Here is an 8,092-nt window from a genome sequence, read left to right as displayed (position 1 = left end):
CTTGACCAAGTCTTTGGCGTCTTCCAGAGCAGTCGGCCAGAAGAAACCATGGCGAAAAGCTTTGGCAACAAGTGATCTTGACGCCGCGTGGTGGCCACACTCGCCTTGATGGATATCTTTGAGGATTGCTTGGCCCTTCTCCGGCTCTACGCAGAGCTGGTATACACCAGTGACACTACGCCTCACGAGTTCCCTATTGACGATGGTGTATGCTGCTGCCCGACGTTGCACCTGTCGGGCCGAGATCTCATCGGTTGGCAGCCTTTTGTTCACCAAAAAGTTGAGGATGGGCTGAGCCCATGATGGTGTTGTGATTTCCTCCACTGTCAATACTACCACTTGTATTGGGGTGGTTGGGTTGGGAGGTGGCGAGTTGGAGTCGTCCGCCGCTTGCTGTGTCCTTGAAGTTCCTGAGCCGACTGCTGCAGTCCCCAGATCGGGATCTGAAGTCCCCGGGCCGGGTGCGACTATTGTAGTCCTCGGGCCAGGATCTGAAGTCCCCGGGCCGGGTGCGACTGTTGCAGTCCCCGGGCCGGGTGTGACTGTTGCAGTCCCCGAGTCGTTTGCCGAAGTCCCCGGGCCGACTACTGTGGCCTTTGAGCCGGATCCGACTATTTCAGGAGCAGCTGGCATGAAGATAGAATCTGATTCTGGCGAAGGCTTGATGGATGACTTGAGGAGGCGCTGGAGGGACACGCCAGCTGGTATGGCTTGCCGGGTGGAGCCAATCAGTGCCAAGGCATCTGCTTGCTCGTTTTCGTTTCGTGGCACGTGAAGGAACTCGCACCCTTCAAAATATCCGCTGAGTTGCTGGAAGAGGAAGCGGTAGCTTGCCATGTTTGCATCCTTGGCGTCCCAGTCACCAGACGACTGTTGGACCACCAAGTCAGAGTCACCGCAGCACAGAATCCGGCGAATGCTGAGCTCTTTGGCAAGCCGGAGTCCGTGTACTAGTGCCTCATACTCGGCCACATTGTTGGAGGCAGCAAAATGGATTTGCAATGTGTATCTGAGCTTGTCGCCTTTGGGAGAGGTGAGGACGATGCCGGCTCCCAAACCGGTGCGCATCTTTGAACCATCAAAGTGCATCCACCAATGGGTGGAGTCCGGCGCTGGCGGCAGGTACTGGGTCTCGGCCCAGTCAACGAGGATGTCGGCCAGTGCTTGGGACTTGATGGTGGTGCGAGGCTGGTGTAGGGAGCCAACTCGATGGCCCATTTGGCCCCTCGGCCTAAAGCATCCCGGCTGCCTATGATCTCAGCAAGCGGAGCAGTGCAAACAACCGTGATGGGGTGCTCTTGAAAATAGGGCTTTAACTTCTTGGCGGTAAAGTGCACGCCGTAGCACATCTTCTGGTAGTGGGGGTAGTTCTGCTTGGAAGCCGACAACACTTCACTCAAGTAATACACCGGTCTCTAGACCGGCAGAACCTTGCCGTCTTCCTTGCGCTCAACTACTATGACTCTGCTGACCACCCGGCTGGTGGCGGCGATGTAGAGGAGCATGGGTTCCTTAGCAGCCGGCATGGTCAACATCTTCTTGAGCTGAAGAAAAGCCTCATCCGCCTTGTCGATCCACTCGAAGTGAGTGGTTTTCTTCATGAGTTGGTACAAGGGAAGGGCCTTCTCGCCTAGCCGGCTGATGAAGCGGATGATGGATGCCAAGCAGCCGGTGAACTTCTGGATGTCTCTCAGTCGGGTAGGCTTCTCCATCCTCTCGATGGCCTTGATCTTCACAGGGTTGCACTCAATGCCGCGCTCTGAGACCAGGAAGCCAAGGAGCTGGCCGGCTGGTACTCCGAACACGCACTTCTCTGGGTTGAGCTTGATCTGAACCGGCGCAGATTTTCAAGAGCCTCCTTGAGATCTTCTAGGAGGGTCCCACGCTTCTCCGTCTTCACCACAACATCGTCCACATAGACGTGGGTGTTTCTGCCGAGCTGCTTGAGGAGGCACTTCTGCATGCAACGCTGAAATGTGGCGCCGGCGTTCCTTAGGCCGAACGTCATTGTCAGGTAGCAGAAGGCTCCGAATTGTGTGATGAAAGAGGTCTTCAGCCTATCAGCTGGGTTCAACTTGATCTGGTGGTACCCTGAATATGCATCCAAAAAACTCAACAGCTCGCATCCGGCTATGGAGTCTATCACTTGGTCGATCCGTGGCAAGGCAAATGGATCTTTGGGGCAAGCTTTGTTGAGGCTGGTATAATCAATACACATGTGCCACTTGTTGTTCTTCTTCAGTACAAGTACTGGGTTGGCCAGCCAATCCGGATAGAACACTTCCATAATGAAGCCGGCTGCTAGGAGCCGGGCTATCTATTCACCGACAATTCTTCTCTTCTCCTCTGAGAGGCGGCAGAGGGGTTGCTTGACCGGCTTGCGTCAGGTCGGACGTGTAGCTTGTGCTCAACGAGATCCATCGGAACACCTGGCATGTCCTTAGGAGACCATGCAAAGATGTCCCGATTCTCATGGAGGAAATTGACGAGCTTGCTTTCCTATTTGCTGTCGAGGTTTGTACCTACGACAGCGTACCTCTCCGGGTCCAATGGTATCTTCTTTGTCTCCTTGGCCGGCTTGAAGGAGCCTTCAGCTTCCAACTCCTTGGGATCAGGGGACATGTCCGGCTGCTTGCCGGCCATGGTCACAACCCGGTCAAGGAGTCGCTTCTCAGCAGCTATCACAAGGGACTCGGCCAGCCGACTGCTGGCAGCCGCACAGGCGAATGACTTCTTGTAATCTCCAGAGATGGTGATGATCCCTTTGGTGCTTGGCATCTTCATCTTAAGGTAGGCATAGTGCGGTACCACCATGAATTTGGCCAAGGCAGGTCGGCCAAGCAGTGCATGGTAAGGGCTCTCAAGGTCAACTACTTCAAACCAGACGGGCTCTCGGCAGAAATGATCTTTGTCTCCAAAGAGGACATCTATCTTGATCTTGCCAATTGGTGAGTGCGAAAGGCCCAGGTACTATGCCATGGAAGACAGTCCGACTGGGCTAGACCTGCTTCTGCTTGATGCCCAACTTCTCCATGGTATCGCGGTACAAGATGTTGATGCTGCTACCACCATCTATTAGGACTCGGGAGAAACGAGCTGCTCATCTTTCTGTAGCAAAGGTGGCATCCAACACCAGAGCGTAGGAACCCGGGGAAGGCATCACTTTCGGGTGGTCAGCTCGGCTCCAACTGATCGGCCTCTCTAACCAGTGCATGAACTCTGGGGCTTCAGAAGCTACAACATTCACCTCTCGAGACTGCTGGCGTCGGCTGTGCTTGTTGTCAGCCACACTGGTGAAGACGACGTAGGCTCCTTGTTCTTCTGGATACTCATCTTGGATGGCAGCAACTGGCCGGGCCGCCTGCTGCAGAGGAGGAGGTGGTGGCGGCTGGCCAGCAGGCGGAGGAGGCAGCAATCCTTCGCCCTTGGAGATTCGGGTGAGCCAGTGACACTTCTGAGTGGTGTGGTTGGACGGCTTTGCGCCGCTGTGGAACTTGCAGGGCGCATCAAGGGTTTGCTCATAGGAGAAGGCGGGCAACCAATTTGACTTGCCGCCCTTTTAACGCTTGGGAGCAGGCTGCCCATCCGGCTGCTGGTCTTCGACTGTCGCCACTTGCCGGCTGGTGGAAGCCGGCGGTGGGGCCTTGCGCTTGTTGTCATTCTGCTGCTGCCGCTGACTGGTGTCACCAGCCGGAGTCCGAGGGGCCTGAGGAGCCACTTTGCTGGAAGCATCAACTTGAATCTCCGCCTTCATGGAGGAGTCGGCCGTGGCATACTTGTTGGCTATGATCAGCAACTCGTCGAGGGTTTCTGGCTCGTCGCAGAGGAGTCGGTGCTTGAGCAGGGTGCCTTCTCTACACCTGGCGGTGAAGTACTCGATAGCCTGCACCTCATGCACGCCTTCGCAAGAGTTGCGTAGCTCGGCCCAACGCGTGAGATAGTCGCGAGTCGATTCGTTGGGGCCTTGGACGCACAAGGAGAGCTGGCGGGGCATGGGCGGCCGCTTGTACTGTTGGGGAACGTAGTAATTTCAAAATTTTTCCTACGCATACGCAAGATCATGGTGATGCATAGCAACGAGAGGGGAGAGTGTTGTCCACGTACCCTCGTAGACCGACAACGGAAGCGTTATTACAACGCGGTTGATGTAGTCGAACGTCTTCACGATCCGACCGATCAAGTACCGAACGTACGGCACCTCCGAAGTTCTACACACGTTCAGCTCGATGACGTCCCTCGAACTCCGATCCAGCCGAGTGTTGAGGGAGAGTTTTGTCAACACGACGGCGTGGTGACGATGATGATGTTCCACCGACGCAGGGCTTCGCCTAAGCTTCGCGACGGTATTATCGAGGTGTAATCTGGTGGAGGGGGGCACCGCACACGGCTAAAATATCGTATATCAAGTGTGTTCTTAGGTGCCCCCCTGCCCCCGTATATAAAGGAGCAAGGGGGAGGCCGGCTGCCCTTTGGCGCGCCAAGGAGAGGGGGGGGGGGGGAGTCCTCCTCCTAGTAGGAGTAGGACTCCCCTTTCCTAGTCCTACTAGGAAAAGAAGGGGGGGAAGGAAAGAGAGGGAGAGGGAGAGGGAAAGGGGGCTGCGCCCCCCTCTCCTAGTCCAACTAGGACTCCTCTGGGAGGGGGCGCACCACCTCCTGGCTGCTGCCCTCTCTCTCCCCTCAAGGCCCACTAAGGCCCAATACTTCCCCGGGGGGTTCCGGTAACCCTCCGGCACTCCGGTTTAATCCGAAACTTCTCCGGAACACTTCCGGTGTCCGAATATAGTCGTCCAATATATCAATCTTTACGTCTCGACCATTTCGAGACTCCTCGTCATGTCTGTGATCACATCCGGGACTCCGAACAACCTTCGGTACATCAAATCACATAAACTCATAATATAACTGTCATCGTAACTTTAAGCGTGCGGACCCTTTGGGTTCGAGAACTATGTAGACATGACCGAGACACCTCTCCGGTCAATAACCAATAGCGGGACCTGGATGCCCATATTGGCTCCCACATATTCTACGAAGATCTTTATCGGTCAGACCGCATAACAACATACGTTGTTCCCTTTGTCATCGGTATGTTACTTGCCCGAGATTCGATCGTCGGTATCTCGATACCTAGTTCAATCTCGTTACCGGCAAGTCTCTTTACTCGTTCCGTAATACATCATCCCGCAACTAACTCATTAGTCACAATGCTTGCAAGGCTTATAGTGATGTGCATTACCGAGTGGGCCCTGAGATACCTCTCCGACAATCGGAGTGACAAATCCTATTCTCGAAATACGCCAACCCAACAAGTACCTTTGGAGACACCTGTAGAGCACCTTTATAATCACCCAGTTACGTTGTGACGTTTGGTAGCACACAAAGTGTTCCTCCGGTAAACGGGAGTTGCATAATCTCATAGTCATGGGAACATGTATAAGTCATGAAGAAAGCAATAGCAACATACTAGACGATCGGGTGCTAAGCTAACGTAATGGGTCATGTCAATCACGTCATTCTCCTAATGAGGCGATCCCGTTAATCAAATAACAACTCATGTCTATGGCTAGGAAACATAACCATCTTTGATTAACGAGCTAGTCAAGTAGAGGCATACTAGTGACACTTTGTTTGTCTATGTATTCACACATGTATTATGTTTCCGGTTAATACAATTCTAGCATGAATAATAAACATTTATCATGATACAAGGAAATATATAATACTTTATTATTGCCTCTAGGGCATATTTCCTTCATGTACATGCTGGTGAAGTTGCGGATGAAGCCTTCAGTGAAATCTACCCAGCTGTTGATGCTGCGGGGCTTCAGGCTGTTCAGCCATGTCCGGGCAGTGCTATGGAGCATGAGCGGAACATATTTCACGGCAACGCGCTAGTTGCCGTTTGCTATGTTGACGGCTGTGGAGTAGTTGACCAGCCAGTCTTCCGGCTTCACAGACCCGTTGTACTTGGGCGTGTCTCTTGGGAGCGTGAACCCTTTGGGGAAGGGTTCATCGCGGATACGGGGGCCGAAGCAAGGCGGGGCCAGCGCATCTTCTTCTTCTAGCACCAGGGATCGATTGAGACGGTCGATCCTGTGGCGGGCATCATTTTCTCCGATTCCTTCTCGGGGGCCAAGCCGGCCGCCGAGACTCAGATGATCAACAGGCGGCGGGGAGACGCGCCTTTCGCTGTGCTGAGGAGGCTGATAGTCGCCCGGTCGTTCCACTGCTCGCGGGTGGCCATCTTGGTCGCGCTCAATGGAGATATGCGTCCGGCTGCGGCTTGCAGCCGGATCTCGGTCTCTTCGTCCGCGGGTGCCGCCAGTCGGCGTCCGGGATGTCGCGTCGTGCTCTCGGCGAAGGGGCTGATTCTCAGTTTGCAGGCCGGGCTCCACCACCCGGTGGCCGGCCTCCTGTTGCGTAGCAGCCGCATCAAGGAGTTGCTGCACGCGCTCCATCATGCAGCGACGCTCGTTGCCCTCCAAGTGCTCCAGCTCTTCTGTTGCCGCCTGGGCAGCTCGTATGTTCTCCTAGGGCGTGGCGTAAGTCGGGCGGTCTGCCCCCAGCATGCTGGCGATGGCGGCTCCGCATTGCCGGACGACGCCCATGCGGCTGGGTTCGCCAGCAGCCGGCGTGCCACCGATGGCGCGGTCGACTTCACGCTGGTAGGCCTCAGAGAGGCGTCTCATGGTGGCCAACTTCTTGGCACTATCGATTGCGATGCGCCTCCAGCGTCTCGCCATCAGTGTCTTCGGGGATGGGCGCGGCCAAGTCCCGCAATGCCGCCTGCAGCGGATCCTGGCTGTCCTCACCAGAGTGCTCGCCATGGCCAATGGCAAGCACCTCCATGACGGTGCTGCCGCCGCTGTCCGCACGAGGAAGCAGATCGTCGATGACCACCACGTTGGTGGGGAACGCGTCGAGTGATGCCGTGTCGGAGTCGACGAGCATCGGGTCGGTGGAGCCGATCGACTCCAAGTCGAAGGCCGGCTCGTTGGCGATGTGGAGCTGGTCCAGGAGGCTGACGAGGCGGCTCTTGGGGCCATCTGTGCCTGCGTCGGATGCAGGCTCGTCAGAGAGGCGGATCTTGCCAACAAGGTCAGCGAGGCAGCTCGCCGCGCAGGCGACCTCTGCGCCATGCAGCGCGTCGGCGCAAATGTCGTCTAGCGTGCTGGGCTGGCTGCGCTCGCCAGGGAGGAAGAGGGTTCCCGTCCAGAACAGATCTTCGGACGACGGTGCACCTAGCCCCACGGTGGGCGCTAAATGTCGGGGTTTTGGTGAGACATATGCCAACGGGTGGCTTATCATGGTGGGGGATAGTAAGACGTCACCGGTGCCAAGAAGTGGGATAAGGCGTAGACACGTACGCCGGCGAACTTTACCCAGGTTCGGGGCTCTCCTAGGAGATAACACCCCTAGTCCTGCTCTGTGGGGTCTCCGCATGATCACTATCTCAATAGGTAGCTACAAGTTGCTCCTTGAGCTGTTTGCTAGAGGAAGAAGAAGGGCAAGGCTAGCTCTCTCCTCTCTCTATGTGTGTGTGTGTTTGGCTAACGATCTGAAACCTTTGCATGGGTGCCCTGGGGGGTTTATATAGGCCTACCCCCTGCTACCTCTTGAGCACTGCGTTGGTTTTCCCTTGAAGAGGAAAGGGTGATGCAGTAAAGTAGCGTAAGTATTTCCCTCAGTTTTTGAGAACCAAGGTATCAATCTAGTAGGAGACCACGCTCAAGTCCCTCGCACCTACACAAACAAATAAAAACCTCGCAACCAACGCAATAAAGGGGTTGTCAATCCCTTCACGGTCACTTACGAAAGTGAGATCTGATAGATATGATAAGATAATATTTTTGGTATTTTTATAATAAAGATGCAAAGTAAAATAAAAGGCAATAAAAATAGCTAAGTGTTGGAAGATTAATATGATGGAAAATAGACCCGGGGGCCATAGGTTTCACTAGTGGCTTCTCTCAAGATAGCATAAGTATTACGGTGGGTGAACAAATAACTGTTGAGCAATTGATAGAATTGAGCATAGTTATGAGAATATCTAGGTATGATCATGTATATAGGCATCACGTCCGCGACAAGT

Source organism: Aegilops tauschii, chromosome 4 (assembly GCF_002575655.3).
Source record: "Aegilops tauschii subsp. strangulata cultivar AL8/78 chromosome 4, Aet v6.0, whole genome shotgun sequence".
Lineage (NCBI taxonomy): Eukaryota > Viridiplantae > Streptophyta > Magnoliopsida > Poales > Poaceae > Aegilops > Aegilops tauschii.
The sequence above is the reverse complement of the archived record's forward strand: the minus strand, read 5'-3'. Positions refer to the sequence as shown.